We start from the raw sequence: 22,562 nt of genomic DNA, 5'->3' as shown, positions 1-22,562 counted from the left end.
ATGGAGAATTAGAGTACATGAGAAAGCTAGCCAGAAATATGAAAACAATAATAAGAGTTTCTAATAATATGTAAAGGAAAAGAGAGTTAGCAAAGTGAATGTTGATTGCATAGAACATCAGATTGGAGAATTAATAATGGAAAATAAGGAAATGACAGATGAATTTAACAGTTTTTTTGCATCAGTCTTCACTGCAGAGGATATAAGTAATATCTAAAATAAATCTGGAAAAGGGAAGGATCGAGGAATTCAGGAAAGTCCAACCAACAGAGAAGTGGTACTGTCTGTACTGGGGTGGTATGGTGGCTTAGTGGTTAGCACTGCTGCCTCACAGTGCCAGGGATTTGGGTTTGATCCCAGCCTAGGGCGACTGTCTGTGTGGAGTTTGCATTTTCTCCTCTGGGTGCTCCAGTTTCCTCCCACAATCCGAAGACATGCAGGTTAGGTGAACTTTCCATGCTACATTGCTTATTATGTAGGTTATTGGTTAGGGGAATAGGTCAGGGTGGGCTACTCTTCAGAGGATTGGTGTTGATTTGTTGGTCCGAAGGGCCTGCTTTTACACTGAAGGAATTCTAATTCTAAATTGTTGGAGCTGGGAGCTAACAAATGCCCAGGTTCTGATGGACTTTATCTGAGGATCTTAAAAGAAATGACTGATGAGATAGTTGATGCATTGATCCATTTCTCCAAAACTCTCATTAGATGAGAAGATGCTGAAAGTAACTCCTTTATTCAAGATGGAAAGGAGACAGAAAGCAGGGAGCCAGTTAATTTACCATCTGTCATAAGGAAGATGTTAGAAACAGTAGTGTTGTGTTTTAAAATGATATCTTCAAACTAGACAATGAAGGACAAAGTCAGAAATTGCTGGAAAATCTCAGCAACTATGGCAGCACCTATGGAGAGATAGCAGAGTTAACCAATGATCTTTCTTTTATATCTGGAAGTGTTATTACAGACTACCCAAAGACTTCCAATGGCTCTGCTTTACTTTTTCTTTTTTCCTCTTTTCTATAGCCACATCTGCTATCACACGCAACCGAACAACTTGTCCACTGCCAACTCACTGTGATATTGTGTCTGTCTTTTTTAAAAGAAAACTAACCTAATTTTTTTTCTCATCAACCTGTTCAGAGATGTTATTACACACCTTTGGAACAGATGGGACTTGAACCCAAATCACTTGATCTGGGGGAAGGGATGCTATCACTGAGCTACAAGAGCCCTCTGTATCTGCTTTATAAAGGGTTCAGATGATGATTTCCAGCTGAGCAGGCCACCCCATGGTTACCAAGGGAACCCCTACACTCAATGATAGAGATTAACTATGCTTCAATTATACAGGGAAGTGGTGAGACCACATCTATGCACAGTATTAGAGAACTCATTTCAGGAAGAATGTAAATGCATTGGAGACTGTTCAGGGAAGATTTACTGGACAAGTACTTGAATGGGTAGGTTGTCTTATGAGAGAAAGTTTGCCTCTGTTAGAGGTTAGAAGAGTAAGAGGTGACTTGATTGAAACATATGAGATCCTGATGAAGAGCTTGGCACGTAGATTTGGGGGGGGTTGTTTCCTCTTATGGGAGAATGTAGAACCAGGTTCATTCTTTAAAAATCAGGAGTTGCCCATTTAAAACAGAAATGAGACGATTCTTTTTGGAAGTTCATGCACCTTTGGAACTCTCTTCCTGAAAAGATGGTGGATAAAGAACTCTTGGCTATAATTAAAGCAGAGGCTGATAGATATTTTAAAGCAAACATAGGAAATGTTATCATGAGCAGGTGGGAATACATGTTTAAGATTGGATTCAGATCAGCCATGTTTAAACAATGTTGTACAATATAATATTTTCTCAGGATGTACAAGTGTGAGGCATTCACATAAATTTGAATTAAACACTAGAATTAAGCAAGTATCATGGTTTTCATACATCACTGTGCCCCACCCTGAAATATTAAGAACATTCAATAATGGATTCATGCAGCAATTCCAAATCACATGATTTTCTAAAGTTGCATAATTGAGGTTTTTGCTGATTATAAAATTGTTATGATAGAAGCGGTGAATTCTCTTGTATTCTATCATCCACTTTTTGACTCTGATCTCCAGCATCTGCAGTCCTCACTTTCTCCACAGGAAAGTAAGATGTTGAGTGGGTGATTAGTAGAATCAGATGTGCAAGAAGAGTAGCTGTAGAGGTGATTCCAGGATGATATGTTATGCCCTAGTGCTCAGGTTAAGGATGTTACTTTTGCCACTGCAGGACATTATTCTGGGAAGAGTGAAAAACTTAGCCAACAGAGTTAGGAAGGGAAATCTGGTACACCAGATGGAATTTAGAAGGCTAGGTACCACACCCACCAACATCCATTCCCTCCACCACCACTGTTCTGTAGCAGCAGTGTGTATTTACAAGATGCACTGCAGAAATTCACCCTTTGTCAGCACCTTCCATGCCCATAAAAGACTTCCATCTGGAAGGACAAAGGCAGCAGATACATGGGGAATCCACCCTTACCTTCCTGACTTGGAAATATTTTGCTGTTCCTTGACTGTTACTGGGTCAAAATCCTGGAATTCTCTCCCTATGGGTCTACCTACAGCACACGGACTCTAGTGGTTCAAGATGGCAGCTCACCACCACCTTTTCATCTAGGGATGGACAATAAAGTCTGGCCAGCCAGCAAATGCACACATCCCACAAGAGAATTTTAAAAGAGGCAGAAAATTAGAAAATAGGATTTCCAAAGTAGTAATCTCTGGACAAACTGCCTATATCACAAGCGAGTTGGAGTTGAATTGGAATGAGAGAAATTGAGACATTCTAAACCCTGGTTACAGTGTTTGTGAATATATGTGAATGCACAAAGCATAGTAGATAAGATTGATACATTACAGCTGCAAGTTGCTAATGGAGTTATGATTTTGTGGCTATAACAGAGACGTTGCTCAAGGAGGAGCAGGATTGAGTGATATATATATCTCAATGCATGGTGTTCTGCAAAGGAAGAAAAGAAGAGGTATGGCAGTATTGGTTAATAATAGCATTGCAATATTGGAGAAAAAAGAATGTCCCAAGGGTTCAAGGGTAGAATTAATTTGGCTAGAACTAAGGAGCAAAGACATTTTCAATTACTTTTCTTGATGTCGTCTTTATGCCAACAACTTGTAGTAAGGTTGTAGAGAATCAAATCTGCAAGGAAGTTATGGAGAATTGCAAACATTATAGAATAGTTAGAGTGGGAACTTTAATTATCGAAATGTAGACTTAGATGGTGGTCCTAGAAAGAGCAGAGTACGCAAGCGTTTCTAGATTGTATTCAGGATATATTCAGGGTGGCATGATGGCTCAGTAGTTAGCACTGTTGCCTCATAGCACCAGGGACCCAGGTTTGAATCACACCTTGGGTGATTGTCTGTGTGGAGTATGCACATTCTTCCCATGTGTATGTGGGTTTCCTCTTGTTGCTCCAGTTTCCTCCCACAGTCCAAAGTTAGGTAAATTGGTCTGTAGTGTACAGGCAAGGTTGGTTAGCTATGATAAATACGGGTGGGATGGGAGGTGAGATAATCTTCAGAGGGCACAGTGGCTTCCATCGACACTGCAGGGATTCTATGACTTGGACTGTCCCTTCACTCTATGACATATAATTTTCTTCAGCATCCACTCCAATGGCGAATGGGACACTGTTAGACCTAGTTCTTGGGAATGAGATGGACCAAGTAGATCAAATGTCATTGGGACAACATATGGGGGACAGTAGTCATTATATTGTAAGGCATAGCCTAATGATGGAAATGAACAATGAACAATCCAGAATAAGAATATTTAACAGGGGAGAGCTGACTTCAGTAGGTCTCATAGGCTGGATCCAAAGTTTGACAGGAAATAGTGTTAAATAATGGAGTACCTTTTAATTCTGTAGAATTTCAAAGACTGAAAGGTGATCTAATTGACACTTACAATTCTTACAAGGTGTAACACAGTGGATGTAGGTAGGTTGTTTCCATTAGCTGATGAGTCAGTAATCAAGTGACATTGTCTCAGAATTGTCTCCCTAATGGCATTGTGGGTCTGTCTACTGCATATAGACTGCAGCAGTTCAAGAAGGCAGCTCACCACCACCTTCTCAAAAGCAACCAGAGATGGGCATGAAATGCTGGCCAGCCAGCGATGCCCACATCCCATGAGATTGGGTAGGCCATTTAAATTGAGATGAGAAGGAATATTTTCATTGAGAAAGCAATGGGTCTTTGGCACTGTCCACCCCAGAGGGCTAAGGAAGTTCAATCATTGTGCATGCTCAAGACAGAAATCAATAGGTTGCTAGAGAAAAATGACACCAAGGGATTTGAGATACTTTGAGAAAGCGACATTGAGGTAGGTGATGAGCCATGACCTAACTGAATGGCAGAGGTGGCTTGACAGACAGAATGGTCTACCCTTGCTCTTATGTTCTTTCCTTCCTTGTCTAAGTGGATGAATCTTATTATGAATCTTCAACTAGTACATTTTCATCTTTCAATCACTGACTTACAATGTCTCTGTATTTAATATTAATAGACAAATAATCTGCAAGTTTCTGTACACTATTTAGTTGTCTTTTTGTTCTTACAAATAAATAAACTTATTATCTGATTTACAACACAATAGTAAATTTAACTTTTATTCTGTTAAATTATTTTCCTGGTCAAAAATGACATTAACTTATCAAACTAAAGGCCACATATATGCCAGTCCATTGCTAGTCAATTAACATTTCTCCTCCTTATCAATTTTTCTGGAAGAGATGGCTGAGTAACAAGTAATTTGTGGAAAGTGGTAAGCATATTTGGGCAAGTTATCTGAATTCAGCACTGATCTAAAACCTTTTTCTCAGCAAAATGAGTTTTAAAACTTGTATTTATGTTTTAGTTGATAAGTTACGGTGGTCCAGAGGTTATGGCATTGGAAACAGACTTGTCTTCATGAATTTAAATTCAGTTGATTCATTAATGTCTAATTGGGACAAAAATATTATTCCTAATAAATGCACAGGCCATCATGTGACTCCAGTTCTACATCAGATGACAAACTATTGGAAGAGCTCTTATGGCACAGTGCCTATATCTGAAACAGGGGACTTGGGTTCAAGTCCTACAATGACCAGTGGTGTGGGGATTTGGTCGATATGGACTAGTTGGACCGAAGGGTCTGTTTCCATACTGTATGACTCTATGACAATTACTCTATAACATGCTGATTAAAAATATATACCCTCTAATGATCTCTGAAGCTGTCCATTCAGATGTGAAACATCCACTTCAAAACACAGTTAGCAAAGATCCAGGTGTCTGATCAGATCAAGATAGGATTCATGACATTCCAGCATTTTTGACTCTGCATCGTTCTAACCCAACTATTTGTATCAAAGTTGTGTCAATGGTGCTATAAATCAGTCAAGCAACAGCCCGGCAGATTCCTGCTTAAAGAATCAGAAGTCAGCCTTGCATTCCCATTCCTAAGTATGTCCTGTCCCACCAGCATGTGCATTGGTATATATTCAACTAAAAGCAAAGTGCTGTGAATGCTGGAGATCTGAAACAAAAATAGTAAATGCTGGAGAAGCTCAGCAAGCCTTGCAGAATTTGTGGAGAGAGAAACAAAGTTAATGTTTTAAGGTCAATCTGACGTTTTTTTTCAGAACTGAAGATGACAACCTACTACACAATTGGAATGACCAGGCTCTGTAAATCCTTAAAATTGATTTAGCATTGAACATCAGGGCTACAGGTTAGAGACAATTGAGGAATTCTTTCCCTCCCCCTTTTAATAGGAATTTCCTATGTAAACTGATCCTGAACACTACTATTGAAGGTAGGTGTCTCTAGGTGGTGCTGTCGCTCCACAATACAATGGATTATTATCTCCACTGCAGTACCATGAGCAATGGCACAGAAGGTGTTCTAGCAATTAAAACAAAGCCAAAGTGGAATAAATGGAAGACAATCATGAACAGCAAATAGTGGCTGATTATTACTAATGCCACTGGATTATGAATCGAGACACCTCTTATATCCATTTAGAGGCAGCAATGGTATAGAATTATAGCCACTGGTCTATTAATCCAGAGACCCAGGAAATGTTCCAGGGTACTGGGTTTGAATCCTATCATGGCAGATGGTGGAATTTGAATTCAATAAAGATCTGAAATTTAAAATCTGGTGATGACAATGCAACCATTTTTGATATTTGTAAAAATCTACCTAGCTCACGAATGTGCTTTAGGGAAGGAAATGTGGCATCTATACCTGGCTTGGCCTACAAGCGACTCCAGATCCACAGTAATGGGGATAATTCTTAATTGCTCTTTGAAATCGCCTAGCAATCTACTCACTTGTATCAACTGCTAGGAAATCTCAGAACAGGAATGAAACCAGACGGATTACCTTTGCATCGACTAAGGTTCCGGATATGATAATGGCACACGCAGCCCTGTTGACCTTGTAAAGTTCTCCTTACTAACATATTCCCAAAATTGGCAGAGTTGACCATAGTCTAGTCAAGCCTGATGTAGTCATACTCATGGAATCATACCTTGCAGATAATGTCTCACCATTATCACCATCCCTGGATATTTCCTGGACTCTGGGTAGAGTGGACAAAGCAGAGGTGGAGACACAGTGGCAAGTAGTCGGGAGGGATTTGCTGTGGGAATCCTTGACATTGATTTCAAATATCATGACACCATATCATGACATCTGGTCAAACATGGACAAGGATACTTCCTGCTCATTACCATGTACTGTCTTCCCTCGGCTGATGAGTAAATACAACTTTATGATGAACAGCACTTGGAGGAAACATTGAGGGTGGCACAGACAAGGAATATACTCTAGATGGGACTTTCAAAGTCCACCACCAAGAATAACTTGGCAATGCCATGACTGATTAAACTGGCCAAGTAGTAAAGGACATTGCTGCTAGACTGGATCTATGGCAAGTGGTGGGGGAACAAACAAGAGGGAAAGCCAAATTTCACCTTATCCTCAAGCAGCTACACAAAATATTCTCATCCTCAATGGTTGAGGAGACAAGCGCATCAGTGCAAAAGATTAGTATTCATAGCATCCTCAGCCAGGAATCCTGAGTGGGTGATCCATCTCAACCTCTTCCAGAGGTCCCCATATCACAGATGCCAGTCATCAGACAATTTGATTCATTCCACATGATATCCTTGAATTTTTGATTTCCTACTCTTTTCCTCTTATCAAATAATTGTATTTTGTTAGCTAGTTGTCCTTTTAATTCAGGAGTCTGAATTCATGCCCATTTATAGCTATATGAGTGGAATGCATTAATCAACATGTGGCACTTCATCTTTGATTTGACACTTGAATAGTAGTTAGTATACCAGTCCAAAATAACCACATGCTACTTCAGGTCTTTACGGTCAGCTATGTCACAAGACAATATGCAATTAGCCAGCCTGAAAGAATCAATTAAATGTTGGATGTAGACCAAGGTCATAATTACCTCATGCTTCAAGTCTTGTAGTATTTTTACTTAATTTATCATTTTTGTCAATTTTAGCTGCAAGTTGCCATCATTTGCAAAACAAATGAGAGAGTCAGAGAGTTAGAGAGTCAGAGTTCTCACAACGTGGCATGCAAGGCTATTTTTTCGAATCCCTTTTCCAGCACTTGGCCATGAGCCTGCATGCCAACTTGTTTCAAATGTTCATCTAAATACTTCTGACATGTCTTGAGGTTTCCACCTCTACTATCCTTTTAGGCAGTGAGTTCTAGATACCCACTACCCTCTGGGTGAGAGAATATTTTCTCAAATCCCTTCTGAACCTTCTGCACCTGAAAACTGTGCCAGGAGGAGAAAGGCTTCTCTTTTTCTAGCCTGCCTATGCCATCTCAGAACTTAACACACCTCAATAGATCACCTTCAATGTTTTGTGCTCTATTGGACAACCCCACCCAACTCGTCTGTCTTCGTAGTTGACTGGCTGAGGGTTGAGTAACTGAAGATAGATACCAGCTTTGTATGGTGATCCTTTTATAGCCAACTCTCATTATGATATTCAAGTTTTCTCATCAAGCAAGGTATAAATTAATATAAGCAATTAAATTCAATCAAATGTGTTTGACAGCCATCAGTACATGAGAACAGCAACTATGCATGAAACAATCTTCCTTTCTTTGAAATAATGCTTGTTTTCAAGACATTAATTCTGTTGATGTATTTCAAGACATCATGACATGATAAATGGCTTAATGAATGCAAGTATTTTTACGAATTTAAATCTGAAACCAGTTTTTAGATGTTCATCACCTCTTAAAGTATAGAACAAGCCAATCAACATGGATTGAACTATGGAAATTGATTAATACCTTTTTTTGTTTTTTATTAATAATTTAAGTTATTGCCTATTCCAAGTTTGTCAGGACCTACATCCATGAGAAATAAAGATCTGAATGTTTAAAATGTTTGGGTAAACATCCCTGGTAAACCTGCTCTGCACCCTTGCTAAAGCTTCTACATCTTTCCTATAATGAGGCAACCAGAACTGAACACAATATTCAAGTCTGACCAGGACTCTATAGAGCTGCAACATAATCTTGTGGCTCTTAACTCAATCCCCCTGCTAATGAAAGCTAACATACCATGCGCCTTCTTAACAACCCTATCAACTTGGGTGGCAACTTTAAGGGATATATCGACATGGATTCCAAGATCCCTCTGTTCCTCCATACTGCCAAGAATCCTGCCCTTTAACCCTGTATTCTGCATTCAAATTCAACCTTCCAAAGTGAATGAGTTCACACTTCTCCAGGTAGAACTCCATCCGCCACTTATCAGCCCAGTTCTGCATCCTGTCAATGTCTCGTTATAACCTACAACAGCCCTCCACATTATCCACAACACCACCAACGTTTGTCATCGGCAAACTTACCAACCCAGCCTTCCACTTCCTCATCTAAGTCATTTATAAAAATCACAAAGAGTAGAGATCCCAGAACAGATCCCTGCGGAACAACATTGGTCACTGAGCTCCAGGCTGAAAACTTTCCATCTACTACCACCCTCTGTCTTGTAGGGCCAACTAATTCTGTATCCAGACAGACAGGTTTCCCTGCATTCCATGTCTCCTTACTTTCTGAATGAGCCTACATAAGGAACCTTATCAAATGCCTTGCTAAAATCTATGTATACCACATCCACTGCTCTACCTTCATCAAAATGTTTTCTCACATCCTCAAAGAATTCAGTAAGGTTTGTGAGGAATGAGCTGTCCTTCACAAAGCCATGCTATCTCTAACCAAACTATGGTGTTCCAAGTAATCAAAAATCCTGTCTCTCAGAATCCTCTCCAATACTTTGCCCACCACAGATGTAAGACTGACTGATCTGTAATTCCCAGGATTATCCCTATTTCCTTTTTTGAATAAGGGAATAACACTTCCCACTCTCCAATCACCTGGTACTTCTCCAGTGGATAGTGAGGATGCGAAGATCATCTTCAAAGGCACAGCAATCTCTTCCCTCACGTCCTATAGTAATGTAGGTAATGTCCTGCCCGGCCCAGGGGCTTTATCTATCCTTATGTTTTTCAACATTTTCAGCACATCCTCCTTCCTAACATCAAGCTGTTCTAGCGTATCAGTCTGTTTCATGTTGTCCTCAGAAACATCAAGGTCCCTCTCAATAATGAATACTGAAGCAAAGTATTCACTAAGGACCTCCCCTATTTCCTCCGATTCCAGGTGCAAGGTCTCTCCACTATTCCTGATTGACCCTACCCTCACTCTGGCCATCTTCTTGTTACTCACATAACTGGAGAATGCCTTAGGGTTTTCCTTAATCCTACCTAGTAAAGCTTTATCATGCCCCCTTCTAGCTCTCCTAAGTCCATTCATTAGTTCCTTCCTTGCTACCTTGTAACCCTATAAAGCCCTGTCTGATCCTTGCCTCTTCAACCTTAAGTAAGCTTTTGTCTTCATCTTGACTCAATGGTTCCACATCCCTTGTCACCCAAGGTTCTTTCAACCTTCCTTGCCTCTGTGGGAGAGACCTGTCCAGTACTATCACCAGTTGCTTCCTAAACAACCTCCACATTTTTGTTGTACATTTCCCTGAGAACATATGTTCCCAATTTAGGCACCCCAGTTCCTAATAGCATTGTAATTCCCCCTCCTCCAATTAACTACTTTCCCATACCATTTGCTCCTATCCTTCTCCGTGAGTATAATAAAGGTCATGGAGTTGTGATCACTATCATTGAAGTGACCTCCCACCGAGAGATGTGACACCTAGCATGGTTCACTGCCAAGCACCAAACCAATATGGCCTCCCTTCTAATTGGCCTATCTACAGGCCCTTCCCGGACACACTTAACAAAAACTGCTCCATTCAAACAATTTGAATTAAATCGGTTCCAACCAATGTTAGGGAAGTTAAAGTTACTCATGACAACAACCCTGTTACATTTGCACATTTTCAAACTCTGCTTCCCAATTTGCTCCTCCTGTTGATATTGGGGGGGGGGGGGTACTATAGAAGCCCCCAATAAAGTGACTGCTCCTTTCCTGTTTCTGATTTTCACCCATACTGACTCTGTAGACAAACCCTCCTGGACGATCTCCCTTTCTGCAGCTCTGATTAACAATGCCACTTCTCCACCTCTTTTACCTTCTCCCTATTCCTTTTGAAACACCTAAACCCTGGAACATCCAACAGCCATTCCTGCTCCTGTGATATCCAAGTCTCCGTAATGGCCACAACATCATAGTTCCAAGTACAGATCTATGCTGTAAGTTCATCACCTTTATTCCTGATACTTCTTGCATTAAAATAGACACACTTCAACCCCTTACACTGACTGCAGCTTTTCCCTGTCAAGTGCCTATTCCTTCTCACCAACTCTCTGCACGCTGTATCTGGCTGTTCACCACTTACTCCATCATAAGATCTGTAGCTCAGGGTTCAACCCCTTGCTAGTCTAGTTTAAACCCTCCCAAAGAGCTGTAGCAAACCTCCCACCCAAGATATTGGTGCCCTTCCTGTTCAGGTGCAACTTATTGCCTCAAGGGCCACCCATATCTTTCTAAACAAAAAGGACACATTGTGTTTCTGCAACAAATTTGTAATTATCTATCTTTCTGTAAACAGTGCACACATAATATTCTTCAAACTTATGCCTTGTAAACTCTAAAAGCTTCCAGATCTTCGAAATCCAAGCTAAATTCAGTTTCTTCTTTATTGATCTTACAATGGGGTTGTTTGTTTCAAACTTAATTTCCTGGGATTCCACTTTTGCTTAATACTGTTCTGTTTCTTAATACTGAACTTGTTTCTTAACTCTTTTCAATGCAATTGCATTACAAATGTGTTTCTAATCTGACAATAATGTTTCTTGTCAAGAAGTAAAGGTATTATTTCACATGCAATTAAAACTTAACCGGGCAACATATTTGTGACTGGAAATGAAGGAGTTAAACTCAATGCTCAGTTCCACAGAAAGGAGTTTATAAAGTCATTTACTGCTTTGAAGCTTATTCCTTCAACTGACGCATGCCAACAGCTCAGTTAAAAAGCTTAGTTTGTGTTTGAAGATCGAAAAGGCTTTTTCATCAAAAAGATGTGTACAATGAAGAAACTACTGGCACCTTTGATCAGAAAGGGGTACATTTAACTTTTATGCTCAGTCAGCTTGGCACATGACTTTTATAGGATGTTTGAGTACTTCAGACTCATGTTTTACTAATTATACCTGAACAGCACCAACATGAGTGTTCTTGCTGTCAAGTGCCCATTTTGTTCAAAAGGCATGTTTAAGATTAGTAAAACATTTTCACGAATAAAAAAGACAATATATTTGCAAACTTATTGCCTTAAGGGCCATCCATACCTTTCTAAAAAAAGTATATTTCTGCAACAAATTTGATGCTTCTTTCAAGGTGTCAGTGGGTCTCTGTCCCAGCACCTCTCATAGGGAGTCTGACTTATCATGTTGATAAGGTACATTTCATTTCACCGATAATATGAAAATTGAAGGCTATAATCTAATGCTTTGTCTCAGATCAATTTAATCCATTCTGATAGTGGAGAGCTTTAGTAAAGCCCTCATAAACAAGTTTTTTATTTACAGGAAATCATTCTTAGATGAATATACCAACTGTCAGATGGCTCTGTGTAAAATACTTGACCGTAAGACAGTCAAGAACTTTCTGGATGGCTCCTTGTGTGTTTAAATCTCAATTTTCAACTCCACTTGAATAATGATGTCATTCTCAACCGCAGCCAAAGTATTCTCTGACTTAAACAGTAATACCTTACTTGATCCACGCAGACAGCTGTTGTAAAGCCACAAATCCACTTGCCTGGCACAATCAACATTATCATTCTTCTTTCAATAGACAGGCAGGTCATTTTTTTAGTGTTCTGCTTTATGGTTCTCTGGTTGATATGAGTAGAATATACAAGAATCTAAAAGTTTCCACATATATTCTGATACAAAGAAACTGGCCAAGGCAGTTAGTGGAGTTTGAGCAATATTTCATGGAAATGTGAGAGTTGATGAAAAAAAAATGATGGGCGGAATCTTCTAGCACTCTGATGACGGGGACTTTTGTGAGAATTCTGAGAGAATTACGTGAAAATTTAAGTCAGTACTTTCTTGACATTGGGAGCAAGTAACTGCATTTTCCGACATCAAGACAAGAGTTCTCACTAGGGAGCAGTGAGATGGCTGTTAATGGGGATCATTCCTCATTCTCACCAAATATCACCTAACTAAATCCAACTTCTTCTCATAGCATAGAACAGATAGAAACTAGACATGAAGGTTAGAGCAAGCAGTTGGCAACGCTAGTGCACTGACTACTTGTCTGGACCTCTATCGTGGATACCCAATGTAACCCTCTCAGGGTATGCTCCTGGGCATGTTGACGGACCTTGGCATCTGACACATGACAGCCTCTATGTGCCATTATAGCACATCTCCACTCCAGATGTAGTATACATTTGCACTTTAATACTTCACTTTGGAGAACATAAGAACTAGGAGCCGGATTAGGCCATCTGGCCTAACAAGCCTGCTGTGCCACTCAATAAGATCATGGTTGATCTTTTTGTGGACTCAACTGCACCAACCAGCCCGCTCACAATAATCCTTAGTTCCTTTACTGTTCACCAAACTGACTCTGGTCAGTCATTCACCAGAGCTGTCCATCAAAGATGGTCAAAGTCGAATAGGGAGCAGTCCATCCTGGGGCAGGGAGGAGACTATTAATGGAAAGTCAGGGCAGAAGGGAAGGGGTTTGTGTAGTGAGAGGGAAGAGGGGTGATTCAAGGTTGGGGAAGCGAGGCAGAGTCGAAGACTGTGGTGCTGCAAAAGCACAGACAGTCAGGGAGCATCTGAGGAGCAGGGGAATCAACATTTCGAGCATAAGCCCTTCGTCAGGCAGAAACCTGGGTTGTGGAGGTGTCAAGGATATTGCTGGTCATAGAGTCATACAGATGTCCAGCACAGAAACAGACCATTCAGTCCAGCCCTTCCATGCTGACCAGATATCCCAACCCAATCAAGTCTCACCTGCCAGCACCCGGCCCATATCCCTCCAAACCCTTCCTATTCATATACCCATCCAAATGCTTTTTTAATGTTGCAATTATACTAGCCTCCACCACTTCCTCTGGCAGCTCATTCCATACACCTACCACCCTCTGTGTGAAAAAGTCGCTCCTTAGGTCTCTTTTATATCTTTCCCCTCTCACCCTAAACCTATGCCCTCTAGTTCTGGACTCTCTGACCCCAGGGAAAAGACTTTGTCTATTTATCCTATCCATGCTCCTCATAATTTTGTAAACCTCTATAAGGTCACACCTCGGCCTCCAATGCTCCAGGGAAAACAGCCCCAGCCTGTTCAGCCTCTCCCTGTAGCTCAAATCCTCCAACCCTGGCAACATCTTTTCTGAATCCTTTCAAGTTTCATAATATCTTTCCGATAGGAAGGAGACCAGAATTGCATGCAATATTCCAATAGTGGCCTAACCAATGTCCTGTACAGCTGCAACATGACCTCCCAACTCCTGTACTCAATTCTCTGACCGATAAAGGAAAGCATACCAAACACCTTCTTCACTATCCTATCTTCCTGCGACTCCACTTTTAAGGAGCTATGACCCTGCACTCCAAGGTATCTTTGTTCAGCGACACTCCCTAGAACCTTACCATTAAGTGTATAAGTTCTGCTGAGTATTGCTTTCCCAAAATGCAGTATCTCTCATTTATCTGAAATAAACTCCATCTGCCACTTCTCAGCCCATTGGCCCATCTGATCAAGATCCTGTTGTAATCTGAAGTAACGCGTTTTGCTGACCACTACAATTTTGGTGTCATCTGCAAACTTACTAACTATACCTCTTATGATCACATCCAAATCATTTATATAAATGACAAAAAGTAGAGGACCCAGAACTGATCCTTGTGGCACTCCACTGATCACAGGTCTCCAATCTGAAAAACAACCCTCCACCACCACCCTCTGTCTTCTACCTTTGAGCCAGTTATGTATCCAAATAGCTCGTTCTCCATGTATTCCGTGAGATGTAATTTTGCTAAACAGTCTCCCATGGGGAACCTTGTTGAACGCCTTACTGAAGTCCATATAGATCACATCTACTGCTCTGCCCTCATCAATCCTCTGTTACTTCTTAAAAAACTCAATCAAGTTTGTGAGACATGATTTCCCATGCACAAAACCATGTTGACTATCCCTAATCAGTCCTTGCCTTTCATAATACATGTACATCCTGTCCCTCAGGATTCCCTCCAACAACTTGCCCACCACCGAGTTCAGTTCCTACAGAGTTCACTGTCTTGTCCTTACCACTCTTCTTAAACAGAGACACCACGTTAGCCAACCTCCAGTCTTCCGGCACCTCACCTGTCATTAGTAATGATACAATTATCTCAGCAAGAGGCCCAGCACTTCCCTCCCTTCCCACAGAGTTCTAGGGTACACCTGATCAGGTCCTGGGATTTATCCACCTTCATGTGTTTCAAGACATCCAACACTTCCCCCTCTGTAATATGGACATTTTTCAAGATGTCATCATCTATTTCCCTACACTCTATATCTTCCGTATCCTTTTCCACAGTAAATACTGATGCAAAATACTCGTTTAGTATCTACCCCATTTTCTGCGGCTCTACACAAAGGCTGCCTTGCTGATCTTTGAGGAGCCCTATTCTCTCCCTAGTTACCCTTTTGTCCTTAACGTATTTGTAAAAACCCTTTGGATTCTCCTTCACACTATTTGCCAAAGTTATCTCATGTCCCCTTCTTGTCCTCCTGATTTGCCTCTCACTTATACTCCTACTGCCTTTATACTCTTCTAAGGATCAACTCGATCTATCCTGTCTATACCTGACATATGCTTTCTTCTTTATCTAAACCAAACCCTCAATTACTTTAGTCATCCAGCATTCCTTATACCTATCAGCCTTTCCTTTCACCCCAACAGGAATATACTTTCTCTGGATTCTTGTTATCTCATTTCTGAAGGATTCCCATTTTCCAGCCATCCCTTTACCTGCGAATATTTGTGCCCAATCAGCTTTCGAAAGTTATTGCCTAATACCGTCGAAAGTGGCCTTTCTCCAATTTAGAACTTCAACTTTTAGATGTGGTCTATCCTTTTCCATCACAATTTTAAATCTAATAGAATTATGGTCAGTGCTCCCCCACTGACACCTCAGTCACCTGCCCTGTCTTATTTCCCAAGACCAGGTCAAGATTTGCACCTTCTATAGTAGGTACGTCCACATACTGAATCAGAAAATTTTCTTGTACACACTTAACAAATACCCTCCATCTAAACCCTTAATACTACAGCAATCCCAGTCTACGTTTGGAAAGTTAAAATCCCTCACCATACCCACCCAATTATAGCTGAGATCTTACAAATTTGTTTCTCAATTTCCCTCCGACTACTAGGGCGTCTATAATACAATCCCAATAAGGTTATCATCCCTTTCTTATTTCTCAGTTCCACCCAAATAACTTCCCTGGATGTATTTCAGAGAACATTCCTCCCTCAGTACAGCTGTAATGCTATCCCTAATCAAAAAGGCCACTCCCCCTCCTCTCTTGCCTCCCTTTCTATCCTTCCTGTAGCATTTGTATCCTGGAACATTAAGCTGCCAGTCCTGCCCATCCCTGAGCCATGTTTCTGTAATTGCTATGATATCCCAGTCCCATGTTCTTAACCATGCCCTGAGTTTATCTGCCTTCCCTGTTAGGTCCCTTGCATTGAAGTAAATGCAGTTTAATTTATTAGTCCTACCTTGTCCCTGCCTACCCTGGTTGATTGACTCGCTTCTGTCCTCAACTGTACCAGTCTCAGATTGATCTCTTTCCTCACTATCTCCCTGGGTCCCATCTCCCACCTTACTAGTTTAAACCATCCCCAGCAGCACTAGCAAATCTCTCTGTCTCCCCTTTCAATTTAGGTGCAATCTGTCCTTCTACCCCAAAAGAGATTCCAATGATCCAAAAATGTGAATCCTTCTCCCATACACCAGCTCCTCAGCCATGCATTCATCTATTCTGTCCTCCTATTCTTGCCCTCACTAGCTTGTAGCACTGGGAGTAACTGAATGGAAGAGCATGACTCATTCAGAGTCAATTATCACAACAGCAGTATCTCTGTCAGCCAGGGCTCCCTGGTTGGACCTGATTTACAGCCCAATTGGGGAACTCATATTCTATGAGGTCTACCTGACTGACCTCATTACAATCTGAAACAGTGGGGCTGAAACAGAGGGCGAGAAACAGAGGGGCTGAAACAGAGGGGCTGAAACTACAACCCTCCTCCTCTGACATACACCAGTCCTTTTTCCTTAGAGAGCCTCCGGAGATGTTTTAGCATCGAGTTGAGCTCCTCCGACTTGGCGTCAGACACGTGTAGTGGGTAATACACAGGAGCACCTTTTGGTAGAATTTCACTCTCTTCTTCCAGCGGCAAAGGCACCAAGGCAGCTATATCCATCATATCCATCGCTGGTTACATAGACTCGTCAACACTTGATGGAGAGGGTGCTGGCAGCTTTCCGGCTGTTCCAAGGAGTAGGGCACATTTTTCTCCGACACTCTTAGCGAATTCACAGTGTTCATAAGGTCCACATGCTTGTTCAGGATCATTATACAATACTGGTCCTGACCTTGTGTTGAACCATACCTCTTACCCATGTGCGACCACTTCCACCAAACTTTGTCACTCCCCACCACCATCAAACCATCTTTCTCGCTTGGCGGAGTCTTGCATCCAACATTGGTGTTCCTAATACTGTTTCACCATCCCCACCTTCCACCGGCAGAGCTAGGAAGATCAGACTTAACCTGGTGCAGAGTCTTTTACCCATTAGTAATTCTACTGGAGCTATCCATGTAGTTGTCTGAGGGGTGGTCCTCTGATTGAATTGGAACTGGAACAATTTGGTTTCTAGTGAGCTGTGGGCTGTTTCTTCAAGACAGCCTTCAAAGTTTTGACTACTCTTTCTGCCAGACAATTCAATGATGAGTAATATGGAACTGTCCTTATATGTTGAACCCCATTCAACTTTAGGAAACACCAAATTCCCTGTTGGCAAATAATGGCCTGTTATCTGTGACCAGCACTTCTGGGACTTTGTGTATCGAAACAGATACTTGCAGTTTTTCTATCATGTGTTTGATGAATGGACCCTATGCACCTCCAACCACTTTGAGTGGGCATCCACAATGACTAAGAAGATTGAACCTATGAAAGGACCTGTGTGGTCGATGTACAATCCAATCCAAAGCTTACCCAGCCATTCCCAACAATGTGGGGAAGCTGCTGGTAGTGTTTTTTGTCCTTGTTGGCACGCATGGCCACATTTGCATCCAGGCCACATGACATAATATCCTCGCTAGCATTTGCATTTTGGAGACCACTGGGTGGCAGCAGTGGAGTTCAGTCAGTATCTGGTGACATCCCTTTGCTCATGACAATCACTCTTGGTCTCCATAATAATATGCTGTCCTCAACTGTAAGTTGGTCTCTTGAGTCCAAATAGGTTTTGGTGAAACCTTTGACTCCAAATACGATTGCCAATCCTTCTTTCTCTGCCTGGGTGTATTTGCATCAGCCAAGTCCAGGATGCATACACTGTTGGGCCACCTATGAGCTAACTCTACCCCGATGCCAAATGGGAAGGCATCGTACATCAATACCAAATCTTTCTTGGGGTTGTAGTGTGCCAACACCTGAGAGGACGATAGCTGTTTCTTTACTTCACTGAAAGCTAGGGCTTTTCTATGCAACTGTTTCAAAGCCTGACCTTTTTTTTAGGAGTTGATACAAAAGTGATTACAGGCCAGGTGGAGGCCAGGTTACGTATGAGCTTTCCATAATAACGCACCAGCCGAAGGAAAGACCTGAGCTCATGGACAGATGTGAGAGCCAAGGCACCTTTGATTGTCCTCGTTTAATCTTTTAACAGGTGTCACCTGGTCTTGTCAACTCTGTAACCCAAGTAGGTCACTTGGTGGGGGAGCCTGGAACAAATATTTTCCAAGGCATACGACCATTGGGGTCGGTGACAATCAGCCTATGAGGGTAAAATCAGAAACAAAGCACTTCCTCAGTAATGTGATCATACAGCAGTCACAGCACCCACAAAAATAACATTTGAACAGAATTCTTCAAACATTGGCACATGGTAATTCCTGTAATGGAGGCCAATGGAATGTCCCTGTATGGATTATATCTATCATTGTCCTGATCCAGCTGCCCATTCAAGCTTTTTGAACATACAGTAGCAGATCGTGCATGTGGGAGCAATAATGAGAACCTCTCACCCAAACTCCCACAGTACCCAGGAAAGGCATCGTTGTGCAGGGGTGAAAGGTGTGAGTGTTTTATGATCCCAGAAGAGAGGTGGGCATCTCCTGCAGACTGTGGAACCTGGGAAAGTGATTGCTACATTCACAATGAAGGTGAATCTTTCTATCCCTCAAGACATTGCATGTAGGATTAATTTGTAATGTTGAGTGAGGTAGTCAAGAGTGCTTGAGGGCAAGATGTTTAACCAATTCTGTAAGATGATGCATGAGGTTCAAAGACAGCATTCTGTGATAACAGATGCCTTTCATCTTCACTGGGTGGGTGTCTATTTAATGCTATTTCCCGTTGGAGGGCCTCAAATTGCAGAAAGTAGAGCCCTGTCTCTCAGAAAAAGAAACACACTCTTCCCATTCCCGATGTGGTGGCAGACCATTCTCATTTTTATGGCTCATTTTGTGATTAGGATGAAGATGAATGACAACACCAGTTGTGTTTGACAGAGTGAATCTCAGGCTCAGCCTCTCAGGCTACACGTCCTTCTCCTCCCCAAACCTCCATGTAGCTTTCTTCCTTGCCCCACTGTTTGATCTCCCCAAGTTCCCACCCAACATATTTACTTAACTTCTCATCTTGCTATTCACTATTGGAGCCCTGGGTATAAAACTTAGTCATGTGCCTCCCCAACCCCCTCCCCCACCCTGCCCACCACAACGAAGACAATCAATGACTTCCCCTGCTGTAACTTCTGTCACCCCATAATCTGTCATCACCCTCCTGTACATGTTGGTTTTCCTTCACCTTCGCAATTATTATTCCCTCTGCATCCTAGCTTGCTGCCCCCAATTTCCCCAAGTGAATTCTCCAATGTCCCCAATGTAGCAGTGAATCCTGTGAACCCCCTAGGGTTTCAACTCCCTGGATCAAGTGGGGCTCAGCCCAGCTCACCATCTGGGAAAGACAGCCTCGGCGAGTGACTGAACAGACCTGTACCACTAATCCAGACTGGTTGAACTGGACCTGCAGGACTGGCTGTGGACTACCCCCTGGACTGTAAACGTTCAAACTCTGACCTTGAATGCCCCAATTGACCAAGTGACCATGTCCAAGCTCTTGGGCTGAGATCAGTCAATGTCTTTGATGTACTGTGCCGTTACTGTTGACTAAAGGCAGTTACTCATGACCTGACTGAAGACTGCTCCTCCGACACTTTGAGACATGGCCATTTGGTTGAATCATTTGGTCACATACACTGCTGGCACATGCTGGAGGTGTGACATTGACGTAGCATAGAGCCATACAGTAACATGTCCACCCTTTTGACTACTGATAACTATAACAAGCTGCCTGGCTTTGTGTCTGCGTTAAAAAGCAAGTGAAACGGTAGGGATGCAAGCCTGTAAGTTCCAAATGAGGCAACAAAGCGCAAGACAAGGCATGGTAGAGATGCTGTGAGCATCCAAGTCACAGCTAAGTGAGTGAGCACTAAGAGAGGATGCTTGAGATGAACCTCAGTCATATTCATGAAACAGATGTCTCTCCCTGTGCACAAAGTTGTTTGACAGCAGCATTACAGTGAATGGTGCTGGTGCAGCATTACTGCAAATGATAATATTGAAGTGGAGAACACCTAAGTGAGTTAGAGATATGCCATGAGGATGTAAATCAGGTACCCTCCCTGGTTTCCACTTTGGAAATTGTGGCTGTCAGGATTCTGTCTGACAGGAGAGAGAGAATAGAAACTACGTTTCAGTGATTAGGAGAGATTAGGTATGAATAGCAATCACATGCATGCAAATAAGCCTTTCACGAGTCACGACAGGTAGGTCCCCTTATCAGGAAGTACAGCATTTCCAGGAAACATTTTGTAAGCTGGAAATTTATATGGGGAAAAGTATCACCATTTTTCATAAAAGCGAAAATCCTCTTCAGATTTGCGAAAACAGGTGTTAATGTAGGTCTTTCGTAAAAGTGAAATTGCGTAAAGCGAACGTTCGAAAAGTGGGGGTACCTGTACTGAGATTCACGTCTCACCATTTAAACCTTGGCAATACAATCATATGTTATTTTCCTCGAGAATCTTATTTTCCCAAATTTCACAAAATTTTGCTCTCTGACTCACCATCACACACGTTGCTCAGAGATGGACAAAGTTAAGCCTTATATCATATTTTATCGAAGGTAACAAGAAAAAGCCACTTCTTGAAAGTTTGACAAACCTTGCAAGCATTTCGTACAGGTTGTTAAGCACTTCACAAATTTTTTTTTCCATTCCCACTAACCTAATGCAGAAAAGGATGCGATAACGTGCTCTTTGACAAACAAGTCTCTTCATTTTGTTTTTACAACTTTTAATTATGAACCTGTAATTCAGCAGCAGGCCGTACCTGCTGGTACCATGGTGCAGAGGCAAAGCTGATCAATAATAGGTGCTGTCGGTGTATTTTTATTGCTTTGAATCACCTTGGCCACTTTGAAGAGCAAGCAACTTATTGCTTTCTTTTTCTCTGAAATGTAAAGAAAGTGTTGTTTGGCTTCTTGTGTTTAACATTGTGCACGTTTCAATAGCTCATTTCTATGGAAGAGGTTTATGAAAGTGACTTAATACTGGCACAGATAGGTGGAGTGGAACTCTTAAATTAAAAGCATGAGCTGGCACCCTTCCAAACATAAAAATAAGTCTTACATTTTACGTTGCACCTTTCATGACCTCAAGGCACCACTTTTATTTTAATCCAGAAGTGCTCTTACACACAAGTGAACTGTTTATTCCCACCACCAAATCACTGTGACCTAAAGCACTTGATCTTTTTACTATTTTTGGTTTTTATACTGTTTATAACCAGAAGTGTTCTTACACACAGCTGAATTTTTTTTTGGCCCCAGCACTGTGACTTTTTTTTTACTATTAACCGTTGCCAGTCAATTAAATACTTACATGCAAAGCCTGTTACAGGCAATGCAAACCATGAAAGGTGAGGGGGAAATTATTTTCCATTCTCTCCTTTTGTGCAAGGAAAAATATCTTAGTAAATTGGGTAGCTAAGGGCCCTCCAGGACTTTCAAATTGGCATAGGTTAATCACGGAATGTATTCCCCTTAACTTCCTAACAAATATGGTACACCAAAAACGGAATTATTCTATGAAATATGGCTGTCAAGGGTTTTTATCTAGTTGTGGTGGTGGTTCTGGCTGGTCTGGAGGCCCCCAGGTGGAGGAATCCCGTATGAATACAGGTTTTATTATGACTTGATTTTAATTCATTCTGAGCATGGACTTCATTTTTTTTGAGTAATGTAAGATATTCTATTATATGCTTTGGTTATTTGTAGGTTAGATTAGTACTTGGTTGAGTTTTTTTGTGGTTGTTGTATTTTGGTTGTTATTTATTTAATAGTATATTAGTGTTTATATTTGTGTTATTTTGTAAGTTTGTAAAAAAATGTTAAAAACATTTCCTTTTTCTCCAATATCTATATAAAAAAAGGTGAGGGGGAAGTGGGGAGGGACTAAATCAAAATGGAGTTGGAAGGAGAAATAAATCACTGAACCCCCATGGTGCCCAGCTCTAAAGGGATCGAGACCTCAATGGACACCGCACGCTCCCTCTCCAAAGACACCCGGGCATGAACATAATTATGGAAGAGAAGCAGACAGTCCCAAAAGCATGTTCTTTCTTTCCTTCATACCCA

This window comes from Chiloscyllium punctatum, chromosome 19 (assembly GCF_047496795.1).
Source record: "Chiloscyllium punctatum isolate Juve2018m chromosome 19, sChiPun1.3, whole genome shotgun sequence".
Taxonomy (NCBI): Eukaryota; Metazoa; Chordata; class Chondrichthyes; order Orectolobiformes; family Hemiscylliidae; genus Chiloscyllium; species Chiloscyllium punctatum.
Note: the sequence above shows the minus strand (reverse complement) of the source record.